The following is a 26,431-nucleotide window of genomic DNA, read 5'->3' as shown; positions in this document are numbered from 1 at the left end:
GAGGGAGGACAAATGGCTCAGACTCCAGGCTTCCCTCCCACTGCTTCCGTAAGAAAAGCTCCATTTTCATTGTTTTTTTGGGATAGAGGTTTGTATCAGTTAACTATTGCCATGAAGCTGTTATTTTATAAAATCCCACAAGCTCAGTGACTTCAACAATGAACACTTGTCTCTCATGTCTGCATGGTCAGCTGACCTGGACTGGGCAGTTTATATCTTAGCCATGTACACTCAGCATCACGGGGTAAGGCTGGTAGGATGGAGAGGACGGGCCTGAGTTGGGTTTTGCTGGAGCAGTTTGGCCCTGCTTCATGTGTCTCCCATCCTCCTCCTGGAACCAGTGGAAAAGTGCAGGCACCATCCTTCCCACGGCAATGACAGAAGCACAAAAGTGCAAGCCCAATTGTGCAAGCGCTTTTTTCAAGCCTCTGCTTGTGTCGCTTCTGCTAGCATCCTATTGGCAAATCGTGTGACTCTGGCCAACTCAGCGTCAAGGGATGGAACCATTTGCCCATAGTGGAAGAGCACCGCACAGGTGCATGAGCCAAGGGCCCAGGTATGCAGAGGAGTAAAGACTGAGACCAGGAATGCTTGTGACCACAAGCTTCTATGTGAAATTGTATTTATGAAAAGAATTGAGCAGTTCACAAAAATAAGTTTGAAAACAACTGAACTAGATGTTGCCTAAGATTCCTTCATAGTCCAGAAATGCTATGAGGCAGATATGAGTTTTTGACTTGCCAGACAATAGCTGTGTGACCTTGGCACATCACTTAACTTCTCTCAGCCCCTGTATCTTACCTGTATCCTAGGAAGAATAATAATACCACGTAGGGGCGCTGTGGTAAATGGAAAAATGTCTAAAAACGCTTCCCATGGTTCACATTCCCAAGTGAATGTACTTATTGCCACAGAACATACAGTTAAAAATAGTTGAAATGGCAAATTCTATGTTGTGTGTATTTTACAGCAACAAAAACAAGTGTCTACCACATAATATTCATGCAGTAAGTGCTCAATGAATGGAAGCAGTGGAGATGATAATGCTGGCTCTGCACGCATTCACATTCGTGGTAGGATACTGATCTGAAAAAGCAAGTGGCCAATTCTCCTTGCAACTTTCTCATACTCATCACATGCCTCTTACCTCTCCCATCGTTTAGACTATTTGGAAAAGTAGGTACTGTACTTCTCTGGATACAATGACCTCCAAAGAAAAGCAGATACAGCCAAGAATACAGAGTCATTTGCCTCTCTCAATGGATTTGTTTTTACCACAAAACTGAGACTGTAGATTCAAAAGCCAATGTGCACAAAAACTAGGCTTTCTGAGAGAGGGAAAATGACTTTTTGACTTCCATAAACATCACTTTACTCTTCAAAACCTAAAATATGAAGGACCCAGAACATCAAATTGAAAGCATAAATCATAGTCAAGGAAAGAAAAATAGACGGCACTTAAAGAGAAGTTTTCCCTCCATTGAGAAAGGAGATCAAAGTTTGATAAGATAAGAGAAGGAACACCAGAAAAGAAATACTAGATCTTAGGGCCCCCAGGTTTCCAGTGTCCGAAGCTAAGTTCTGGGTATGGGAGTATATCAGTTACTTTTTGCCATAAAAATGCTGCATAACAAACTCAAAGTCTTAATGACATATACTATGATAAGCTTTTATTCTCATCCATCTACAAGTCAGCTGGGAGTCCATCTGTTTAGTCTGGACTTGGCTGGGGTGGTTCTACTCTGTGTATCTCTTTTCCTCCTTGGACCAGAAGGCAAGCTAAGGAATGTTTTCTTGGTGATGGCAGAGACACAGAGAGCAAAAGAAAATGGTGAAAGCCTATGAAGACCTAAGCTTGAAAATGACCTGCCATTACTTTTGCCTCACTCTGTTGACCAAAACAAATCACATGGCTGTGCTCAAAGTCAAGCAGGGTGAGGGTAGGTAGCAGTGAGGAGGGGATATGTCCTGCCTTTATAGAAAGAACCTCAAAGTCTCATGCAAATTACATGTATATCAGGAGGGTCAAAACCTTGGGGCCAGTCACACAATCTACTCAGGGTAGGATGGCTGGAACCCAAGTGAGCTTGAGAGATTACAGAGGAGGGGGACTGTTGCCTGGTAACTGATGTCCCTGCACAAGTCAGCAGCCATGGCTCAGGGAGATGTCCAGATGGATGAGCCAAGGACAGACTCATAAACCTCATACACCTCCAGGAGATGCTGAGATGTGCTGGTGGAGTAGAAGAGCAGAAGATGTACAGAGCTGAACAGATTTTAAGTCAGGATGCAGGAAAGGAGGTGTGAGGATCTGACAACCATCAGCCAGGGAGAAGCCACCAACAGCAATCAATGCATCTGGAGAGAGGCCAATGACCTGTGAAAGGACAGGTAACCTCATGGAGCTGCACAAGCACCAAATGCCCTTCTGCCAATACCAGGTTGACAAAGCCAAGACCGCTGGAAATTAGTTCACCCCTTCCATTTTGGGGAGAAGAGCAAAAGGAGGGAAATAGAATTTTGGCCTGCCTACATTTAAATCCCAAATCAATCACATTTAAAGCTGAAAGTTGCTGAGTTATTTGAATGTACAGGATTAAGTTTCCTGCCCCTGGCAGAGATAGGGATTCATGAGCTAAGGACAGGTACAAAGGAATAATGAAACTTATATCTAAGCATGGTTTATAGATGGTTGTGACAGTAAACATTAAACCTGCTACTTAATATGTGTCTACTTTTGTACATTGTAATCACATATTTATTTTGCTGGATTTCTTATTGCTTCGCATCAGAAGATCAATTACATTGCTAATGGAAGCTTTTTAAAGGCTTGTATCAGAGCCCCACATGAAAGACAGAGGAGACACCCTTATGGAATTTCCAGCTAGGCATTGACCCTGCTGGCTCTCTCAGCCCCCTCCTCTTGCTTGGACGTTGACAAATACTGATGGATGCTTTTTTGCATCAGCTAATGTGAAGGGAGTCTCGTTGTCTAGCGTTCTCCAGAGGAAGTTTTAACTTGTGGCTTAGTGCATTTATTATGTCATTTTTTTTCTTTTCATTCTGTGTTTCTCTCTGAGTTTATGAGAGGGGGTAGGGAGTGGGGGAGGAGACCAGATTGGAGCCAGGCTGTCCTCATTTGACTTACCAGTATTTGGAAGGCATTTAAGTTTTTCTTTTTTCTATTGGAATGAGAGTGAAATCCAAAATTCCTAGCTGTCTCTAAATACCAACTGACTAAGCTTAAAGACTCCCAAAATAAACAGCTTAGCATTCCGGAAAGTTACCAGAGACCTGGGGGTTTGGTAAATGAAGCACATACCTTTTGCCCCCTCGCTCAGATCTTGCTCAAGCAGTCCCTCCATTGCCAAGGAAGAGGACATATGTTTGTTTTGCAGTCAGTCAATAAGGCATGAGTTTTTAAAACTTTGGCTTGTGATGCTGGGGCCCCAAAATAGAATATTATGTTACCAACAAAATGAAACTCAAATTCATGTGTGTTAAATTATCTCTCCCTCCTCTCTACCTGTCCCCTGTCCCATCCTTAAGGGCTAATTCAAGTCTCAAACCTTGTCAATGTATTCTCTCATAACACATCGATCTATACTCAGAATTCATAGCTCTTAAACAATATTTATTTTAGGACTGACAATACTTGGCATTGATACCGACACTCCCATTGCCTCCCCTGTTCAGGCATTATAAATTGATCACAGCACTTCTTCCTGCTGATCTCATACACAACCTCACATGACATCTCAGCACAATTCTCTGCCCCAGGCAGCCAGTACTGATCAATGAGAATTGACATTTAAGGTGAAACGGCTTTGGCATACCTGACTTAGGTTCTGTTTTCAACCTTTAGGCACAGAGAATTTTTTAAAAAGTATAATAATAGCCATTGTTTATTGAACAAGCACTGTGCTAGATGCTTTTCAATTACCATCTCATTTATTCCTTTTCATAACATTACAAATTAAACATAATTTTCCCCCATTTCGTGAATGAGAAAACTAGGGTTCAGAGAGATCGGGTAACTTGCACAAGCTCACATGGCTGGGATGGTAGAAATGGAATGCAAGTCCAGTTATATCATAAGGTAAGGTCCTGGAGTTTCAATTTCTCCAACAAGCCACCATGTCCTACAGCTCTTTTGTCCTTATTATACTTTTCCATCCTCTGAGGCTTTGCTTACGCAACCCCCTTTTCTCAGAATGCCTGTTGTCCTTTCCAACTGGAGGGTATCTGCTTATCTTCAGAGAATCAGAAACACAGGTATCATTTCCGCTAGAAAACCCTTTCAAATCGTGATACAACTAGCCTCATCCTTTTTTGTGACCCCCCCTCCTCCAATGTCACAACATGCTACCGGACTCTAACCTTTAAAGCTCCTCTTGATGTAAGAGACTAAGCATTATTGATTCTTCTATACAAGGAAGGAAGGAAGGAAGGAAGGAAGGAAGGAAGGAAGGAAGGGAGGGAGGGAGGGAGGGAGGGAGGGAGGGAGGGAGGGAGGGAGGGAGGAAGGAAGGAAGGAAGGAAGGAAGGAAGGAAGGAAGGAAGGAAGGAAGGAAGGCAGGCAGGCAGGCAGGCAGGCAGGCAAGCCAGCCCAGGACCTGAGATCCTCAGGGAAAGGTTGTTGATTTTTTAGTCCTCTCAGGAACTCAACTGGCCTCTTGCAGGTGTTTCCACAATCCTCAAGAGGATTTTCCAGGGCATAAGACATTTTTGTCTCATTTCTCTCCTTTCCCAGACAGGAAGATCCAGGAATCCATTCAAATATGACATAATTAGCTGTGGCCACCCAAGGAAACACACAGAGTTGAGACCCAGAACTTTTGACCAACAGAGTTAAGTCCTCATCCAGGAAACATGGTGCCAAGTGTCAGATCCAAAGGGCCAGGCCAGAGAATAATGGATGGATGGGGCAGCCTTCTCACTGGTCTCTACCCTATGTCCATTCCTCCCCTTCTCCTACAGACGACCCTAGGGTGCTCTCTCCCAAACATTTGGTCACACCACACAAACACACACACACACACACACACTCTCTCTCTCTCTCTCTCTCTCACTCACTTTCTCTCTCTCTAAAACAAACCCTTTCAGGGCTCCCCACTGCCCCCAGGAAAAAAGCCCAAGTTTTAGAACATGGCACCCAGGGTCCCCCATAATCTGAGCCCAGATGTCTTCTCCAAAGCCTTCTCTTGACTGTCTCCAACCCATTCTTTACATCTTAATCACCTGAAATGGCTCGAATCTCTACAGTAGCCAAGTGATTTATTTCCCCTGGGCCCTGCTTCACTATTTCCTCTTCCTGGAATGACCTCCTCCTTCCTTTTATCCTGCTTGGCCCCTACTCATTCTCTGTGAGCAAGCCCAGACATCGCCTTCTTCTGGATACCAAACAAGGTTAAGGATTCCCCTGTGTGCCCACAGTCCCTGCCTCAGCCATTTGTCTTACCTGTGCACCTTTAAGGGTAGTGAGTGTCAGTGCTCAGGCAGGTTTGAAGAATGAATAAATGAAGGGTAACAGCCAAGAGGGCTGGATTCAGAATAGATGTCTCTATCAAGGAGTGGGTTATGGCTAGTGGCTTGGAACGAAAACCACGATGGCAATTTGGGCTGCAGCTTTGTTTTTATGGGTTGCCAGCACATATCACAGGGGCTAGCATGCAGGGTGAGAGATCCAACTTAATCCTCTAGCCACTCTGTGCAGGAAGGGGGCTAGAATTTGTATCCCCATTTGAAAATAAAGTTTTACGTGCCTCTCTCTACCTATGGCTATCCACTTCTTCCCACCCCTCCTGAATCTCTGGGCTGCTCCTCCCTGAGGAGACGCACATTTTCTATTTCTGGACCTCGCTGATGATGACACTGAACCTGGCCTATGCTCTTTCACCCTTCTCTTTCCTCTCCTGTTAACATGCTTGACTTGCTTGGTTACTCTGGGTCTTCCCCTGTTTAGCTTCTGGAGCTCAACTCCTTTTCTTCTTTTATTTTTCACCAACTATAACAGCAATCATATCAAATAACTACACACAATACAGTGACAGTGAGCCAGGATCCACCTTTTACCTGCATCATGACAGTGGATCCTCGCAACATTGTTCTGATGCTCAGAGAAGAAAAGAAATGTGTCTGATGACACATTAATACTTTTAATTACCAACACTCCAACCTGGTTCTCCCTGGCTCCAAAGCCCTAAGAAATTTCTCCTTTTACTCTAAAAAAATCTTCTCCTCCAGGGGCAGCCTCTTTCCCTGCCACTCACCCTGAACTTCCAGCAGACAAAGAAAAAGCCACCTCTAATACGTTCTCTCTACCATGGTCTTTTCTCTTTCTCAATAAATCCATTTAAGAGTAAAATGTTTGATGGACAGTTTAATAGAGCTCTCCTTCAACCTGGCCACATTAATGATTTCTGGCTGGCTAAATGTCAACTTCCGTAGCTCAATAGCTATTTTCCTTCTTCAACAATCAGTGTTTTGCTTGGGGTTCTTTATTTGGTGGACAGGGTATAGTGTTTTAATGGGCCATCCCTAAGTCAGTGGGCCTGAGGTTTAAGCTAAACTTACTGTGTGACCTTGAGCAAGTCATTTAACGTCTCTAGACCTTAATGACTATAAAATGATGATAGTGATGCACAGACCTGCCTACATGTTATGAGAGAGTATTTCATTGTATCTATAGTGTTTTTTAAGTTCCTTAAAGAGGGGGCCAATGCATATAAATAAACATGTTAGCCACATTGCATTCTTATTTTTAGATCTAAAAGTACAAATTTTCTCTTTACAAAAGATCAGTTTGCTACCCTAATGCCACTTGGATAATGCAAATGTATTCTGTCCACAAAACATGTAATGATCTATAATTTTTTGGAAACTTGCAATTGTGTTTTTCTTTGAGGGACCTTTTCATCTCTTTTTTAGCTAATGTAAACTAATATAAACTGAACTATCCTCTATCAGAAATAAAAAAGGAGGTTTATCCTGATTCTTCCATATACTGTATGCCATATACATTATCACTCCTGCATTATAGATCAAGAAACTGAGTCTTAGAGATGTTAAGTAACTCTTCCAACATCATACAGCAAGCAAGCAGCAGAGTTGGGACCCAACTCTATGCTTTTAATCAGCAAGAAATAGTGACTCCAAATGGATGGGTCATGGGTCTAGGGGGGGTCAGGGCAATGTGATTTGGGGGACATCTGAGCAATAGGGGCATCTTTACTACCAGGGGGACATCTGAGCAATAGGGACATCTTTACTGCAGGTTGCAGAGTGAATTGGAACGGTTAAAGCCATGGAATCTGTGTAAAAACCCGTAAGCAACAATCACTTCTTTTTTTCAAAAATATTTTCTTACTTTTAAATTCCCTGACTCTGGCCCAATTCCAAAGCCTCCGGTTATATGTTTAGATAATAAAAGTTGTCATCCTGGGTCCTGTTTGTGTGAAATCACTGCTGCAGCTCAGCCCAACATCCTGTGGGGAAAAGCCAGGGCAGAGAGCTTGGTGTAAGAGGATAGTCATTATTAGATAATGTCCCAAGACTCCCAACATATATTTTGATAAGGTGACTCCTCACCTATTTGGGAATTAGGTAATCTCACAATCTCACCTGTTCAGAACATGATCTGAATAGTGCAGTGACGCTACCTCCAAAGAGAGAGACCCACCCAAGCACTTAAATGCTTCATCGCATTAAATCCTTACAACCAATCTTTTTTGCCAAGAAGGAAACAGAAGCTCACATAGCCTGAGTAACTTGCTTAAGGAGACACAGCTAGTAAGTGGCAGAGCTGATCCGTCTACCCCAGATCCATGATCTTAATCACTATGTTAGATGAAAAACAAAGAAAACAACCACAGCTGCACAACCAAAGAGATCATTACCAGCCCAGGTGTCTAATGTCAAGGCAAGTACCTCCTACTCTTGCTTGGAGTTTCTTTACACTGACTTCACCACAGAAGTCTAACCTGCATTGTCTTCTAGAAGGCACAAGGCTTGCAGGAGGGTGCAGACACAAGCACGATGAGAACTTAACAGAAAGAGCAATCACAGGACTGGAGATGAGATCTGGGTTTTCCTTCTGGCCAGTCCACTAACTCACAACACTTGGGTTTTCAGCAGGGAAGTGAAAAGTTTGACTAAGTGGTCTCTGAGGATGCTTTGGGCTTCAGAGGATATAAAGAAAAATAAAATAAGACACAATCCTTGTTTTTGAGGAACATACAGTCTCCTAAAGGAAACAGATGAAGTATACAACTATAAAACAAGACAGACAAAAAGTAGTGTTTTATAGAGGAAGAGGTGGAATGTTTTTCATGGGAGCCAAGAACGTAAGAATTCATTCCAAACCAAAATAGATCATAGTGCAGTTTCTATTGCAAGAACAGTGTGTATCCTTTTTTTTAATGCTGAATGATAGTCATTGCTCTCAGATTAATGGTATAGGATAGACTAGACCATTGGATAAACAATTTTGTTAAGTGCAAAGTGCTTAATACCTCAGTCATATAGACAATTCATCTATCCAGAAAGTCTCCTTCCTGGCCTTTTCCAGGCAGTCAAGGTTTATAGCCCAATAGCTCAATGTTCCTACAAAAGGGGCTTGTACTCAGTAATGGCTCTGGATTGTTCTGTTATAGAAGCCAATTTGTTTTATCCTTGTGAAATAAAATCCAGTTGTCTTTGATTCCCTCTTCTGAATCACATCTAATTTGATTCTTTATTGGAATTGGTTTCTTTCATTTTTTTTTTTTTTTGGTCTGATGTTTCATGAATGGCCCAGAACCAATATCGAAGTGAGTTAATGTAATTGGAAGGGGCTTCTGAAACCAAATGAAAACCCAAGAGCCCTTGGAGAATTAGGGGACCTTAAGGTTTTACTCCTGCCCCAGCAGGGGGATCAGGCAGAGATGAAAGACCCTGCCCCCAGGTAATGAAGTGCTCACTGTAATCTGTAACCCTGACCCAACATCTCAGGACACATTGAAAACTTTCATTCTATTTTTAACGGTCCATGAATTTTCTCATCGCCAAGGCTTCATATCCTGTGCCCTCTGACTGGCAGACACATCCAATCCACCTGCTCCACCCCCCCCAGCCCTCAAAATTATACTAATAATTCATAATTATTTTCTACTGATCTGTCACTCTCTCTAGAACGTCTTCCCTGATGCCCCTAAGTCTGGGTGAGGCACCTCCTCTGGGCCCATCAACACATCTATATAGGCCTATCAACCTGCTGTCCTAACCATCTGTTCCTCTGTCTCCATTGATAGACTTTAAGTCCCTTGAGGGCAGGGATGACTGCTGCCTCATTCACCCACACTCTGCCACTTACAACTATGTGACCTCAAGAAAGTCATTTAACCTCTCCGCATCTGTTTCCTTATCTGGAAACTTGGGATAATAACATAGGAATTTAGAATGAATTAAATATTAATACATACATGCAAAAAGCTCATGACTGAGCCTGGCACACAGCAAGTAGACAATAAATGCCAGCTCCTGTCGTTACTTACCATTGTTTAGCCAATGCTCATCACAGTGCTTGTTACAGAATTCTCACTCAATAAATATTTTCAGGGAATAATTCATGAATGCTCTTCTTTACAGTAGTCGCTGTCCATCTTAGACCAGATGGGGCCTCAGAAATCAGTTGATATATGTTTCCTTTTGCATTTATTTATTTATTTATTTTTTTAATTCAGGAAGGTACATAGGGTCATAAAAATGAAAGAGGCTTGTACCCGTGCTTGCCTTAAATGGAATCACCCAGTCTTAAAATGTTGTTGTACAGGGAGAAACACCAAAGCCCAGAGAAGGGAGGCGACTTCCTCAAACACAGATGGTCAGGGTATGGGGAAAGAGTTAAATGAAATAATGCAAGGAAGCTGTTAGCACGATGCTTGTTGCTCCTGCAGTGAGACTGGACACTTGCTGGCTATTACCCTCCTTGCAGCATCCCCACTCTCTCGTCCCCTCTGCTAGGTGGCCCCAGGAAGTGTTGGGTACCTTGTCCTTGAAACCCACAGCCCTTTCCATCCCTCTCTCTTTGACCCTTGTAGGAATGTGGGAACAGATCCAGGTGAGACACGTAGTAGGAACACAGTCACATTTGGGGGCTTAGCTTGTGCTCAACCTTGCCTTGGATAAGTAAGTGCATTGGATTTCTTTTGGCCAGAGAGTGGAAAAGCCTTGCCTTTGGATATCGTCTTATCAGAGAAAACTTAGGCCTGCAATCACATACAACAACTGCTAATGTGGACTGCAAGCCTGCTACATACAGCATTCTCTGTGTGCGCCGCACCCCCTCCATCTCCCTAACACCATCTCCATCCTCACTCTGCAGATGTGGGAACTGAAAGCTGAGTGGTTGCAGGCTTTGATTGCAGCTGCATGGCTTGTGAGGGTTTGAACCCGCATGGGTGGGTCTAGGTCAAAGCTCATAGTACCATGCTCAGCTGCCCCTTGCAGGGTTGCCCCCTCATTCCCCTCCCCTCCAGGACTTTAGGAATCCCAGGCCCCCATGCCTCCTTGGTTTCAGACTTTGTGTCTCATTATAACTTTGTGATCTGAATCTCTGATGTAAGCATTAATATTTTTTCATCCTTATTCTTGACCCTAAACATAATAATTATTGCTCTAATTCCCTGTAATAACAGACTCCTGGGAAGTGGAAAAGGACTTGGCAGTTACCCTAGTCAACTCCATCCTTACTCAACAAGCACGGCTCCTACCCTGGTTATATATCAAGATCTGCTGGGTGTTTTTAAAAATACAGATGTGTGGGCTCCATCCCTGATCCCCTCCCCCAACTAAATCAGAAATTTGCTGGGGTCAGGGTCAGGTATCTCTATTTTAAAGAGCCCCCTGTGCCTTCAAAGGGCAAGAGTTCTCTACTCCAAGGATGAGAGTCAACCTTCCAAGTCAGTTATCCTTGGACTCATTGTTACCCCCACTGTTTATCAGTCCTGTGACCTTGAGGGAAATGTGTGACCTCTCTGAGTAGCCATTTCCCAATCTATAAAATGAGAAGAAAAAAATTCTTTACGAGTGCAGTGGCTCACGCCTGTAATCCCAGCACTTTGGGAGGCTGAGGTGGGCAGATCACGAAGTCAGGAGTTTGAGACCATCCTGGCTAACATGGTGAGACCCCGTCTCTACTAAAAATGCAAAAAAAATTAGCTAGGCGTGGTGGCAGGTGCCTGTAGTCCCAGCTACTGGGGAGGCTTAGGCAGGAGAATGGCGGGAACCCAGGAGGCGGAGCTTGCAGTGAGCTGAGACTGTGCCACTGAACTCCAGCCTAGGCAACAGAGCAAGACTTCAACTCAAAAAAAAAAAAAAAAAAAAAAATTATTGGGTTGTAGAGACGTTAGAAAACCTAACTTCCTTAGGCTGGCAGAGCACAGGACATGTAATAGACATTCAGTAAACCAAGCCCCCTTCCACTCTTACAGTAATTGTATTAGTACAGGCTACTTGGTCTTTTACTCCTATAAGTCAAGCTAAACAGGTCAAGTACTAGCAGACTGATGTTGAAGTGAGAGCTTTAGGTACAAGTCCGGCTTCCCTTCTTAATGCCTTTGTGACCTTGGATAAGTTGCTGAGCCTCAGTTTCCTTATCTGTGAAATGAGACTGATGTCACATACCCCAGAGGGTCCCAGTACACATTAAAAGAGACTGAGTGTATAATGCATTTAGCACAGAACCTCGTGCATAAGAAGTGCTAGGTACATGAAAACTAAAACAAACAGCATTCACATCCGTTTCTGTTGCCTGCATTTTATAATTCAGTAAAATCAAACCAAGCACTTCCATTGACTCGGACCACGAGTGTTTAGAGACTAGACCAGAATTTCAAGGACTTGCAGTCTTCCAGGTGCCAAGTTAACAGATTTTTGTTTTTAAACTATAGGGATTTAGGACTTAATCCACAGGAAATGGGTTTGGCAAGGCACCATAAGAACCAACACAACTTCTAACCCAATTTCTGTCCAGGCCTTTATTCACTGATGTAAAATTAATTTAACAGTCATCTCTGGCTGGGGCAGCTCCAGAAAAAAAGGGTGGTCAGTTCCAAAGCAAAAGATAGAGGGAACGAGCACATTACACAAAAGTATCAAGATCCAAAAAGATCGGAGCAGGTCTGAGAGACAAGCCAAATCTAACAGGGTGGAATTTAACAGGGACAGATGCACAATAAATGCTGCTTTGGGACAATGGTAAATCCTGTTTCTAGGTCCTGAAAACCAGGCCCATAAACGCAGGGCAGGAGAATTATGCCATTACTGGCGTCAATGCTTAGTTAGCCAATGACAGTCAGATCTTCATGTCCCAGTTACTGTGGAGTCATGGTTGAGATTTGAACTGTGGGGCTAGCATGCTTTCACCATTTACCGACGAAATTATTTAACTCTCTCTGCCTCTGTATTCTCAACTAGAAAGTAGGGATATACTTGTTTCTAACTTACAGTATTGCTGAGAGAATTAAATGGTATAATGCATGGGTCTGGTCCGAGAGATGCAAAGAACAATAAAGCAATCCCTCATTAAGGAAGGCACAGTCTAGCAGGAGAGACTGACACATAAGCTGTCAGGTGCTATTCAGTGTGCTGAGTCTTTGCCCAAGATGTCATAGAGCAGAGGCTGGCAAATTACAGCCCACTGGCCAAATACAGCCCACTATCTCTTTTTATAAATAAAGTTTTACTGGAACACAGCCACACCCATTCATTTATATATTGTCTATGGCAGCTTTCACACCACAAATGTAGACTTGTGTTGTTGTAACAAGACCTTATAGCCCACGATGCCTAAGTGTTTATCACCTGGCTCCTTATAGGAAAGTTTTGCCAACCCTAGGTGTAGAAGAAGAAGTTAACTCTGTCTTAGATGCCAAGAAAGGAGATAATTTTTGATCTTCTAATGTGTATCGAGTTCTCTAATAGGTGAAAATGGCTGGAGGGTAAGGGGATTGATTGGGAAGATGTTGGTCAAATGATACAAAATTTCAGTTAGACAAGAGAAATATGTTTGAGATCTATTGTATACCATAGCAACTATTGTTAATAACAATATATTGTAGTCTTGAAAATCACTCAGAATAGATTTTAAGTGGTCTCATCACAAAGAATGTTAAGTATGTGAGGTAATGTATGTGATAATTAGTTCAATTTAACTATTCCACAATGTATACATATTTTAAAACATCATGTACATGATACATGTATGTGATAAACACATACAATTTTTATGTGCCGATTTAAAATTAATTAAATCAGTGAACACGTATTAATGAATTTGAGGTTCTATAAGGCTTGATGACTGGCTCAAAGTCACAGATAAGTGTTAGGAGCAGAACTCAAACCTGGACTCCACACTGCACACTCTTTTCACTGTCCCAGGAGCATTAAAGTAACCAGACAGCATATTTATGAAGGGTATTGAAGGGTGAATAGAAGCCTCCCAGGTAGAGATGATGTCTAAAGAATGAAAGAGGTATCCAAAGATGGTTAAATGAGCAAGAACAAAGTGTCCAAGACGTGAACATATTTTTGAAATGCAAATCGTCGGGTGTGAAGAGATTCTAGAATATGACAGCTGGGAAGGGGGATGGGAAAGAAGAAAAGAGTCCACAGGGTGGGCGATGATTGAGGGAAAGCAAAGAACTGTCCACTTGCTGTCAATGATCTCCCGCAAGGTCTCAGGAACAGCACTCCCACAAAAATGGATTGGGGAGCAATATGCCCGATTACAGACAGTCTGACATCATGGAGCCTAGTTATCTCATTGCACAGATGGAAAAACAGAGGACCGGAGAAAGAGGGAACCTTGCCCCAGGCCACACTGCACGTCGGTAATAGAGAATCCAGGATCCCAAGATTTGAGTCCAGAGATCCTTCCCATCACACCCACAAAAGGGGAGGATTCTGCCAGCAGGGGCCGCTGTGGCCAGCGCGCCTGCGGACTAGGATCCTTGTGCATCTGCAGACAGTTGATGAAGGTCTCTGGTTTCCCTGGGACTGATTAGGTTCAATCGAATTATCCATCTTGTGCCATGGCGTCCCAGACCCATTTCTGAGGGGTCACCACGCTGTTTAGGATGAGCGATGCCGGCTGGAGGCCCGCCAATGCACCTGTGGTATTTTGATAACTTCACATATTGCCAACTTCTTAATTTTAATATACAACTTACAAGCAGGGCAAAGTTTAACTCACTCTAATCAACTGTAAAATGAACTGGGGACTTGCTGTTCCCCTCTAAAGACCTGCGTCTGCATCGCGCTCATCATTAATGGTCGTGGAGCTCTCTGCTTGCCGAGATTGGTTATTAATGAGGGCTGGAATTACGGATTTCAATTAAGTACTTTGCACTGGTCTTGAAATGCAGTGGGATCCACTCTGGGGAAATATAAATGCTGAGATGAAATACAATCCTGCCTCCCAACACCCTGTGTCCACAGGTACCATCTTCTCAGCTCCATCTCTTTCTATAAATCTGTGGCAGCACCCTGCAGGACAAAAAGGGTGGGCATTGGGTCCAAGCCTGGGCCACACCATCTGTAGCTTTTTCCTGGAGTCTAGGCTTCCTCAGCTACAGCTTGAGTTTATGGAGGGCTCAGTATGTGTCAGGAGCTGGGAGTATAAACACGAATAAACCTGGTTCCACCAGCTGTCAAGTCTCTCTAAGAATGACTATAAAGGTCAACATTGGTTAATAGGCATTGATTAAGCACCTACTATGTGCAAGGCATTGTTCCTAAACTGATACCTAGGAAATTTTTCTGGGAAATACTTTGAAATCCAAAAGAACTGAGTTTAACTTCTGATTCTGCCTGCTCAACCCATAAGGCCTTGGGCAAGTTGCTTAGCCTCTCTGAAACTCAGTTTTTCCCCCTCTGAAATGGGAACAATAGCATTTTCATTACATGATTCTAAGGATTAGATATGACAGCCTAAGTGAGGCACCTGGCTTTCCCTGAATGCTCTTTCTTAGACCTTTGGGAGGTTATTCACAACATGAAGGCAGTTCTTTGCTTTCCTTCAACCATTGCACCCTCCTCTGGACTCTTTCTTGCATCTTAGCATCTCCCTCCCATGCTGTTATAAGTATTTAATAAAAAGCCATTACTATTATTGCCCATCTCCAGATCTTTACTCATCATCTACCGTGTTCTCAGACCTAAACTAGGTGCATTGGGAAAATGCCTCCTCACATGATTAGATAAGAATTTGTTCTCAAGCAATTCAATCTCTAGTTTCAAAAGCAGGAATAACACAAGTTGAGAAGAATTCTGTATCTGTAACTAATTAAGATTGTTTGTGCCTGGTTGAGAGAAGGGGAGAGGTGGCTAACGCAGACTGGGAAACTCAGGACACTGATCTTGATAGAGAGGTGAAGCGACCAACCAGAGAGCAGGGCTCCTGGGCCACGAGGCTGGGTGATGTGAGAGGACAAGGAAGCCTGTTCTTGATTGGCTTGCAGGACACCCACGGAAAAGCCATGGGAGCTGTAGCATAATCTGTGGTGTGGTGTGGCAAAGAAATCTCTGGATGCTCCCAGCTCTCCTATGTGACCTAAGCAAGTCCCTTTTCATGTGGGGTCTCAGTTTCTCCATCTACAAAATGGGGAGAATTAATCCAACTTCTTTGTGGGCTTATTGTGAAGATTACATGAAATACAGAGTGTGAAAATGTTTTGAAAACTCTAAAACCTGTGGGCACATGGAGAAGCAGACAAGCATCACTGGAGTCAGGATGAAACCAGACAAGGCAGTGAACACACACACAGTCAGTGACTTGAGATCTTCTGCCTTGGGTGTGTGACCCCAAGAACATTCACCTTGGTCCGGGCTGCTGGCTGCAGCTTCAGACCCTGGCTGCCTCCCCTCGGGCTGGGCAGCATTCGGATCCCTGCTCACAGCCTCAGGCTGCTTCACATTCCAGACGTGCCACTTCCTCCCTCATGCTGTGACGAAGAAAACCACAAACAGATTTCCCATTAACTCATGAAAGCCTTGCTGCCTGGAAAGCAAAGCCTCCTGCTAGTCCTCAGCACTTTCCCAGGGGAGTATGGGAGAAGGCAGGTGGGGGAGACAAGGGCTAAAGGGGAGAGCACAATGCCAGCTCAATTGTCATACTTGGAGGGGACAAACAGCCAAGACCAAAAATCCAAGAAGAAACAGGAGGCAGCGTGATTCTCCTGTGCCAGCTAAGTGCTGTGCTACCTCTGTATAATGACTTAACCTCTCTGAGCCTCAGATCCTAAAAAAACAAATTGTGCAAGAATATACTTCAAAAAGAATTTAAAAGCCATTGGCCATTTTCCTGCTGTCTTAACATTTACAACTGACATACAGAGAAGAATTTTGAAGTTATTAAAGCTTATCTATATCTATTCTCATAATCAATCTTCAGAGCAAACTTGGGAGTAAAATAACAGAAGTTCATTTGCACACTTTAGAGATTAGAAAATCCAGGCTCAGAGAGACAGTCCCCCTCTGTCAGTAGAAGAACTGGGTCACCTGACATCTCACCATATTCTTCAACATCTTTGCCTCTCTCCCCTGAAAGAAGACCCTTTCTGGACCATAACATGCATAATGGTATGAACAACACTTAATTTGCAGCGCAAAGGCTGAGATTCTTTTTTCTTTTCTTTTTTTTTTTTTCCCAAGACAAAGTCTCACTCTGTCGCCCAGGCTAGAGTGCAGTAGTACAATCTCAGCTCACTGCAACCTCCACCGCCCCGGTTCAAGCAATTCTCCTGCCTCTGCCTCCCAAGTTGCTGGGATTACAGGCATGCGCCACCATATCCAGCAAATTTTTTTTTAATTTTTAGTAGAGACAGGGTTTCACCATGTTGGCCAGGCTGGTCTTGAACTCCTGACCTCATGATCTGCCCGCCTCAGCCTCCCAAAGTGCTGGGATTACAGGCATGAGCCACTGCGCCAGGCAAGGCTGAGATTCTTAGAGGTCAATCTCCCCCTGTCTCCACACGACCTCAGGTAAGAGACCTGGAAACTTAGAGAGATCTCAGCTACCAGACTGATGACTTTAATGCTATGAGGATACTTTGTTATTGGACATCTCTTTGGAATTGCTTTTCCTGGTTTCTCTTATGGGCAAAGAGTTTGCAGCATAGGATTACTTTTTATTGATAGCCCAGAGAGGGGGCCTGTGAGAAAATGAAAAGTCTGTGCACTTGCTCAGGGCCAAATGGATTGAGCCTGATTTTGAAAATGCTTAGGATCCCTTTACTAGGATGGCGGATGAGCAAGAAAAAGAAGGAAGATTCACACCTCTTTAATCCCATCAGTGCCATAGCTGTTGTGGCTTGAATTGCATTCCCAAAAAAGATATGTTGAAGTCCTAACCTCTGATATTTGTGAATGTGATCTTATTTGGAAATAGGATTTTTGCAAATGCAATCAATATAAGATGAGGTTATACTGCAGTAGGGTGGACCCTACTCCAGTGACTGGTGTCCTTATAAAAAGAGGAAAATTTGGTCACAGAGATATGTGCAGAAAGAATGCCATATGATGATGGAGGCAGAGATTACAGTGATGTGTTTTAAACCAAGGAAGAGCAAGTATTGCCAGCAACCACCAAAGCTAGAAAGAGGCAAGGAAAGATTGTCCCCTAGAGCCCTCAGGAGGAGAATGGCCCCACAGGCACCTTGATTTTGGACTTCTAACCTTCAGAACTATAAGAATTAATTTCTGTTGTTTTGAGCCACCCAGTTTGTACTTTATTATAGCAGCCCCAGGAAACTAATGCAATAGCATTGGCAGAACAGAAAATGAGTGGCATGTGTTACAGCCACCAGAATCCACCTCCCCATGATGCTCTGGCCCTTCTGACTGGCAAAGACTTTGTGCATTTTGTTGCCAATGTGGTCTATCCCATGTCTTAGAGATCACACCAAGGCTCATCCCAGTCCAATGCAGAAAAAGTTTATGTAAACATTGTATAAGTATTAATTTTAGCGAATTCTAAATCTCTTCCCAATTTTGAGTGACTTCTAAATCTCTTCCCGATTTTTCCACCTGCCACCTTCCACCTTTCCAATCTCTTCCTGATTTTTTCACCTTTCCACCTCCCAAAAAACTATCTTAACCACCCACATTCATCCAATCATCCACCCATAGGTTAATCATATATTAATATAATATGTCCTACACAGTAGGACACAAAAGTGAAGGTGATAACAAGTCCTGTGATCATAGGAAGTTTAGATTCTTAGTGGCAGAAGCTATGGGAAGAAACATAAAATAAACATGTAATTTGATGAAGAAACAAGTTCAAATATTGAAAAGTGCTACATATTAAGCAAAACCAGGTAAGAGGACAAGAAGGAATGGAAGTGGGGGAGGCCACTTTCAGTTGGATGGTCATAAAAAGCTATGCTGAAGAAGAGTTTTTGAGACAGGTGGATAGAACCTTATATATATTTCTGAAAGTCAGTGGATGCTATTACTCATGAGGCTCTTCATCCTGTGAGGACTGATATTCCCAGTATCTTATATCTTGATTCCATGTCCTCTACCTTTCCACTGGCCCAAACCTTAAAAAAAGCCTGAATTCTAGATTTCATATTCCTGGGAGTCAAATATAAATCACTATTTCCCTTCTCTTCCAGTATGCTACACTGTTTATAGACAAGTGACTATATAATTTTTCATTCAAACTGGGACACTTCTGAGAACAGGAGGGGCATTCTGGATCATTACACAGGACAACTGGCATAAACTAGGATGGTCCCAGACAAGCCAGAGTGTAAAGTGACCCAATTTACAGGCTGTAACTAGCTCCGAGATCTGTAAACTCAGTTATTTAATGCAAGTGCTGTATCCCAGATCAATTAGCTAAGATGGAGAGGATGGAAGAAAGGTAGATATGCAAATAGCTGTCCAATCAAAGTCACCCAGCCTTAAGGTAAAGGCCTTTGCCTTCCTCCAGATTCACTGCATTCCTGTTACTACTAAACTTCTTTAGGATGAGTCATGATACATCAAGGATGCCAGCATGCCCCTCTTCACCTTCTTAATCCTTGGAAAATTACAGCTTACGGCAGAGGCTGCTAGAGGGCCCCCTAATATCCATGCTCCCCTTGTTTCATAACAATAGAATCTAGCTGCCCAGAATAGAGGGTACATTCTCCAGCTTCCCTTGCAGCTAGGTGTGGCCATGTGACTTAATTCTAGTGAATGGATGCAAACACAGGTGTTGAGTGGAAACTTTCACAAACCTCTCTGAAGATACAGTTGTTAGTTGGGTATCCTCTGCCCTTTCCTCCCTGCCTTCCTCCATCATTCTGTGACAAACATGGATATGATGGCTAGAGTTTCTCCTTGGACCTTGAAGTCAAAGGGCACATCATAGAGATGGTGGAGGGATGAATTGGAAAGGGCTGGGTGCTATCACATGACCAATGGTATGAACACCACTTGATTGGGAGGTAAGTGGCAGGTAAGGGTTGTGATTAGTTGTCAATCTAATCATCCCTTGCCTCCACACCACCTCAGGTAAAAGATCTGGAAACTTGGAAAGATCTCAGCCACCAGGCTGATGACTTCAATGCTAGAAGAATGATACTTTGTTATTGGACATCTCTTTAGAATTGCTCTTCCTGGTTTCTTTCATGGGCAACAAGTCCAGCCACTAGCAGCCCTGGACTTTCAAGTGAACAAGAAATAAGCTTTCACCCCATTTAAGCTACTCTGTAAGCACTCTCAGCTGTGCCTAATCATAACTGAGACCAAGTTCCTCTAATTCCTGACATGAATTCCACAGGGTGGGAGAACTGAGTCCCAGAAAGGGGATGTCCAAAATTCGTAATTAAAATTGAAAAATTAAATTAAAATATAGCAGGCTTCCCAACTTCCAGCTTTCACTATATTCATTCTCCTACTCAATAAACTTTTCTTGAACACAAACACTGTATCAGGCAGTAAACAGGTACTGAGTAAACAGAGCTGAGTAAATCAGGTTACTCTTGTCAGGAGCTCACGATCAAGAGAACAAATAGTAAAATTACAGTCTGAGAAGTGTTATACACATGCACACACACATGCACATGCACACACAAGGTAATGCAGGAACCCAAAAGAGGGAGGAGCATCTAACTGCTCTCAGGAGAGAATTCACAAGGGAGGCAACACTGGAGCTAAATCCTTAAGAAAGAATAGGAGTTTTCCAGTTGTGGAAGGGGGAAATGGCATTTTAGGCAAAAGTATGCAGGCCAAAGAGAACATGGAACAGGTGCTAGGCATAATAATGTCCTCCTAGAGATGTCCAAGTCTTAATCACCAGAAGCTGTGAATACATTGCCTTCCACAGGAAGTGGGGATTAAGGTTGCAGATGGAATCAGAGTTGCCAGTCAGCTGGCCCTGAAATGGGCCGATTAGCCTCAATTATTCAGGTGGGTCTAATATATAATCACAAGGGTCCTTAAAGCAAAGGAGGAAGGCAGGAGAGGCAGAGTGATGCAATTTAAGAAACTCCGACGGCCATTGCTGGTTTTGAAGATGGAAGAACAAGGCCATGAGCAGAGGAATGTGGGTGGCCTCGAAAAGCTTTAAATAAGGTGAGAAAGCAGGTTTTCCCCATAGCCTCCAGAAAGGAATGCAGCCCTGCTGACACCGCGACTTCAGTCCAGTGAAACCCATTTCAGAATTCTGACCTTCAAAACTGTAAGGTAATAATTTGTGTTATAAGAAATAAATTTGTGTTTTAAGCCACTGAGTTTGCAGCAATTTGTTAGTGACAATAAGAAACTAATACAAAGCCAAAAGCTGATCATGGTTGAAGAGTAGATAAAGTGTATGAAAAGAGGTTGCAGATATGGGGGGGTCCATGACCATAGAGGCTTAAATTTCAAGGCAGACATTTTGAAATGCATAGGCAACGGGAAGCTGTTGAAGGATTCTAAGGAACGAGTGAAGTGGTCAGATTGCATCACAAAGAGGTCGCCAACTGGTGCAGAGGAGGAACTGCCAGAAGGCAGGAAGACTCCTGGAGAAGAAGTTGCAGTGGTCCTAGTGAGCCCCCCTGGTGAGCTGGGGCCACAGGGGGGCTGCCTCCTCTGAGCCCTTAGGACCCATGGGACCTCCGCACCACAGCACTGGCTGCCAGGGGCCATGTTATGTTCCCCACTCCTTTCCTAGTGTCCTTCTGGAGGCAGCCTCTGCAGTGAAAAGCCGGACTAGGAGAGAGGTGGGCTTGAGACCTGCTCTACCATTTACTAACTCTGGGGCCTGAACCAAGTTACCTCACCGCTCCGCGCCTCAGTTTCCTCATTTGCAAAGCAGTGATGACAGTCCTCTTTCAGGGTGCTTGTTTGGCATGACACTTACCAAGCCTCTCCATGCTTCCTATGAATGGCTGCATCATCCCGAAATGCTCCCTGCTGAGTAGACTATTCTCCTCGTGCTTTTAAGACTCCCACGTTGATTTCAGGAGGAAGCAACCAAACTGCAGACTTGGCCCTCGAAGCTCTCTGGAGCTGTGCAGTCTCCGGGCCGGTGTCCTGCACTATTGCTCAGAGGGCTGGGCGCCATCTAGAGGGCAACAGCAGCAACAGCCAGAAGGCAAGGAAAGCCGCAGTGATTCCCAAACATAACCAAAGGGGATGCGGGGAAGCCTGCTTCTGGCTCTGTGGGTGGATTCTATAATAAAATGAAATGTGAGATCATAGAATCTTTTAATTCTAGCATGTAGGAATTATGAAATTATAGAAAAATTAACTCTCTAAGCTATGGGGGGTGGAGTCTTAGAAGCACACAGTCTTTGACTTTTAGAAATAGAGAATGCAGTATTTCTAGTGTCTTCAGTTCTTATACCCCTGGGTTACCCCTTGCCTCAATAGAGTACAAATTCAAACTTTGAACATTGACACCCGGATCTCAGCCTCCAACACCTCACCTGCTTGACCGCAGCTCCTCCTCTTCTGACCAGTCACCCCCAGAAACCTTCCAAGGATGGCTCACCACCAGCCTCTACTGCCAGAACAAAAGCCCCTTGATGTCAAGGACTATGCCCTTCACCTCCTATCACCGGCACAGGGCCAGGCTCACAGTGGTGCAGGAAGGCAGCATGATCCCACTGTCCTCAACAGCAGAAGCCTATAGGTTCAGATCTCAGCTCCACCACTGGCTAGCTGGAGCATAACTTAACTTCTCTGGGCCCTTTGTTATTTATCTGTAAAATGGGAAATATCATAGTGTCCACCTCATGAGGATATTAGGAGGCTAAATTAACATAATCTATAGAAAGTACTGAGAAGGATTTCTGATACGTGATAAATGCTCGTGATAAATGCTTGATAAATGTTAATGGTTTTTTTTTTTTTTTTTTTAGATGGAGTCTCACTCTGTTGCCAGGCTGGAGTGCAGTGGCACGATCTCGGCTCACTGGAACCTCCGACTCCCTAGTTCAAGCGATTCTCCTGCCTCGGCCTCCCGAGTAGCTGGGATTACAGGCACACGCCACCACGCCCATCTAATTTTTTGTATTTTTAGTAGAGATGGGGTTTCACCATGTTGACCAGGATGGTCTCAATCTCCTGACCTTGTGATCCGCCCACCTCAGCCTCCCAAAGTGCTGGGATTACAAGTGTGAGCCACCACACCTGGCCAATGATTCTGTTTTTGTTTTTTGTTTTTTGTTTTTTGTTTTTTTGAGACGGAGTCTCCACTCTGTCGCCCAGGCTGGAGTGCAGTGGCACAATCTCGGCTCAATGCAAGCTCCACCTCCCGGGTTCACGCCATTCTCCTGCCTCAGCCTCCCGAGTAGCTAGGACTACAAGCACCCGCCACCACGCCTGGCCTTTTTTTTTTTTTTTTTAGTTGAGAAGGGGTTTCACCATGTTAGCCAGGATGGTCTCCATCTCCTGACCTCGTGATCCGCCCGCCTTGGCCTCCCAAAGTGCTGGGATTACACCCAGCCACCGTGCTCAGCCCAATGATTCTTAATTATCATTAAAGTTGGGTTGAACTCTATGGGCAATATGGCAGCAAGGTGCCTTATTTCGGAGACCTGACCAAACAGTGAGGGAAGCGAACAAGCAGGAAAAGGACCATTGGATATTGAGCACCCATGTGTGACAGGCGCATGCTAGGTGCCTTGCATGTGGCTTATTAACTTCTGAAGGCAGGGCTTATGCTGTGTGCCAGCAGCTCAGTGCCCTGCTCTTGGACATTCTGACGTACCTTTCCTTCTTTCTCTGTCATCTTTTGCTTCTCCATAAAACTTTCTCTGTCCCTCCAGGCTCTGGTAGCTGAGGGATTATCTCATCTCTCATTAACATAAAGGGAGTTAATGTCCAGCAATTAGCTAAAGCAAAGATAAAGAAAGCTTTCAATTCCTGTGCTGATTCCAATTAGTCTTGCCTGCCTGGAGTTCTAATCCAAGAAGTTACCCAAGGCCGTGTTGGTGTCCATGCATAAGAGTGCTGAAATAAATTGGTGATGTCTGCCTTGAGATTGGTGGGAGTGGGTAGCAGTATGTGCGCCTTATACCCACCAGACCTCTTTGTGAAGAGGTAGGAAGATAAACAAGGTTTTGCCACTTACTATATCATAAGTGTTTTAATTTTATTCATTAATCACATTTAATCTTCATAACGGTTATGAAGTAGGTGTGTTATCCCTATTATATAGATAAAGCAACTGAGGACCTAAGAGGTCACTGAAGAATTCATGTGAGTAAATCAAAAGTGTTTGCATTTTAAAGGAAACTTTAAATGGCTTTACTCAAAGGTATGGGGAAATTCTAGGCATCCTAGCCAGTCGGTGGGAAGAAATGTTGATGCAGAAAGTGTTTCCAATGCTCTGTAGATCACAAGGCATACAGTGTTATCCTCAGTCCTTTACACACCTGTGCTGAGAATGATTAGAAAATAGGCACAAAAAATGTTAAAATGCAGATGCATCTCACTTTAAGAATATACACACAGTACAGAAGCCCAGAATTCACACTGGCCAGGATAAGGGCTGAACCTCCATTGAACAAAAGGATCTCTCTATAGACGAGATTTCGAAGACTTTTGCGGGAGGACCAACTTTGCAGGAGAGTCAGGCCAGTGGGACAGCACTGGGCCAGCAGACATGAGACCTGGGTTCCAACCTCTGTTTACCAGGAACAAGTTCTTCCCCTTCGTGGCTTTTTGTATCTCCATCCAAACCATGAGGAGGTTAAATAAGAACTATTGATCTCAGTATGGGCAACTGTACCTCTAAAGGATGATTTGGATAGTTCCAGGGCAGTTTTGGTTGTCACAACAGATAGAAGGGATTCCACTGGAGTTTGGATGCTAGACAGCCTGCAGCAAAAGAGAAGACCGAGCCAATGAAGAACTCGACCACACCCCACTCAATTTTGGGATGTTTCACCTGACATATAAATGAAAAGTCTACGTTGTAATTATCTGGGTCTAGATCCTAGTTCCAATTCACACATAGAGAAAGCATTTTTGCATGATTGTAACATACATGTATATACACTGAATTTTCCTGGATGCCGGTATCATGCAAATCCAGAAGAAATTGTGCTTTGTTTGTTCAGATAGCTACTGTTTCAGAAAATTACAACTCGAAAGGCCATGCTGTTCGTGTATTTGAGTGGCCAATTCCACACATCCATTTCAGTAACTATCAAGCAATCATCTGTCTGCTATTATGTCTTCCAATCTAGTCACATCCACTCATTCACTTATCAACATACATATTATTTTATTATAAATTACTTTGCTTTTTATTTTTCATTGACTTTGCAGTTTGGGCATTATATAGATTTTTAAAATGAGATGTCTAGGCGGGTTATATAATTTATGAATCCCATTTCAGGATAATAAAGGTAGCATCACAAAATATTAGTCTGGAAGGTTTGAGAATTACTAGGTCACATGACCCTTGGGTTCCTTCCAGCCCAGGCAAAGCAGAATTATTATGCAAAGAGAGACATGCCGGAATCACGTGCTACACATTACAGGTAGGCGAATGAGAGTAAATTATCTTGTTTTCTACAAATCATCCTCACCCACTAAATATCCCTTAGCCATTCCAGAATGTACAGTAATCTGCACCACTGAATGCATCCTGTCTAATCTCCCAAAAAATAAAATTGCCTGGAATTGAGTTTGGGCACATTTGGTTCAAGAATGCTGCAGCTTCACTAGGTTGGAGCTGAGCACGTGCTCTTCTAAAATTTATAGTGTAATTGATTTTTTTATAAGCCATTCAGGCCTTATTATTTATTAATCTACCTGTCAAGGTTAATTTAAACTACTTCTCAATAAGGCAGTTTGACAACACCTTTGTTTTCCAGATTGACAGCCCTGGTGAATAAAGAGATGGCACAGCGATTCCTCTGCCCTTAACAGACACCTCTGGGAAGGAACCTCCAGCAGGGCAGTGCATTGCCCCGCCCTCATTAGGAAATGCAAGAGGCCTCCCATCCTACTGAGTGGGGATAGAATCCAAAGGTTACCCTTTTGTTTCCAAGTAGGTTGTAGGCCCCAGGACTTGCACCAGCCACCAAGTGACAACTGAGTCCTATAATCTGTGCAGCTTCAACTACCCTTAGATATTCTCTTCCTTGCACTCCCATCGTCATGATCTTAATGGTTACTGCCTCCCAAGCTCATGGCAACAGTCTCCTAACTGGTTTCCTTGCCTCTACTTTTGTGTCTCCCTGTTCATCCCAGGTGATCTTTCCAAAATGCAAGTATGACCACGCTACACCTCTGAACAAAGCCCTTCAGTGGTTCCCACAGAACCGCTGAATGATTTCAATCATGTGGGCTTGAAATGCAGAGTCAAGTTCAAAGTCCTCCATGCCCTGGCCCCTGCCTACTGCTCCAGCCACATCTCCCATCACCCCTTCTCTGTCACCTTTTACTTTATGCCCCAACAATATCACTCAGTGTGCTGTTCCTTGCCATCTGCGTCTTTGTAATGCTGTTCCCTCTTCCTAGATCCTGGTCATCATCAAAACTCCAGTATGAATGCAGTCACTGCCATTTGCTGTCCTGACTACTCCCAAGAGGTGGATCATGTTCTGCCTCAGATTTATGTTCCTGAAATCCATGTATATTGAGTTGGTAAGCAACAAATACTTGTCAAGTGTGGACTATGGGACACATATAGTGCTGAGACCTAAGGATACAACACAGAACTAGAGAAAACTTGTACCTGACCTCCCACAACTTATGTCCACACTGTGAGCTCCTTCAAGATAGTTGTTCTAATGCACTTCCCAGCATGGTGCTGATGGAAGTACAAGGAGACAAGGCCAACATTTATTGAGCACAAGCCACCCTGCTTATACTTCCTTATTTCATATTAGAAACAATGCAACAAAGCTAGCATTTTTGTGTCCCCTTTCAGAGATGAGCAAACTGGAGTTCAAAG

General features: G+C 43.6%; 1 long non-coding RNA gene across 1 annotated transcript in view; it reads right to left on the bottom strand.

Annotated features, from left to right (window-relative positions):
• The window catches only part of LOC134728522 (uncharacterized), a 203,669-nt gene extending 181,974 nt beyond the window's left edge, over nt 1–21,695 (bottom strand). The window contains exon 1 of the long non-coding RNA XR_010109008.1: nt 21,377–21,695. This is a non-coding gene — a long non-coding RNA (uncharacterized LOC134728522). The remainder of the gene's footprint in view (nt 1–21,376) is intronic.
• Between the last annotated feature and the right edge of the window lie 4,736 nt (nt 21,696–26,431).

The sequence above is a fragment of the Pan paniscus genome, chromosome 11, assembly GCF_029289425.2.
Source record: "Pan paniscus chromosome 11, NHGRI_mPanPan1-v2.0_pri, whole genome shotgun sequence".
Classification (NCBI taxonomy): domain Eukaryota; kingdom Metazoa; phylum Chordata; class Mammalia; order Primates; family Hominidae; genus Pan; species Pan paniscus.
This window is presented reverse-complemented; position numbering and strand designations above follow the sequence as displayed.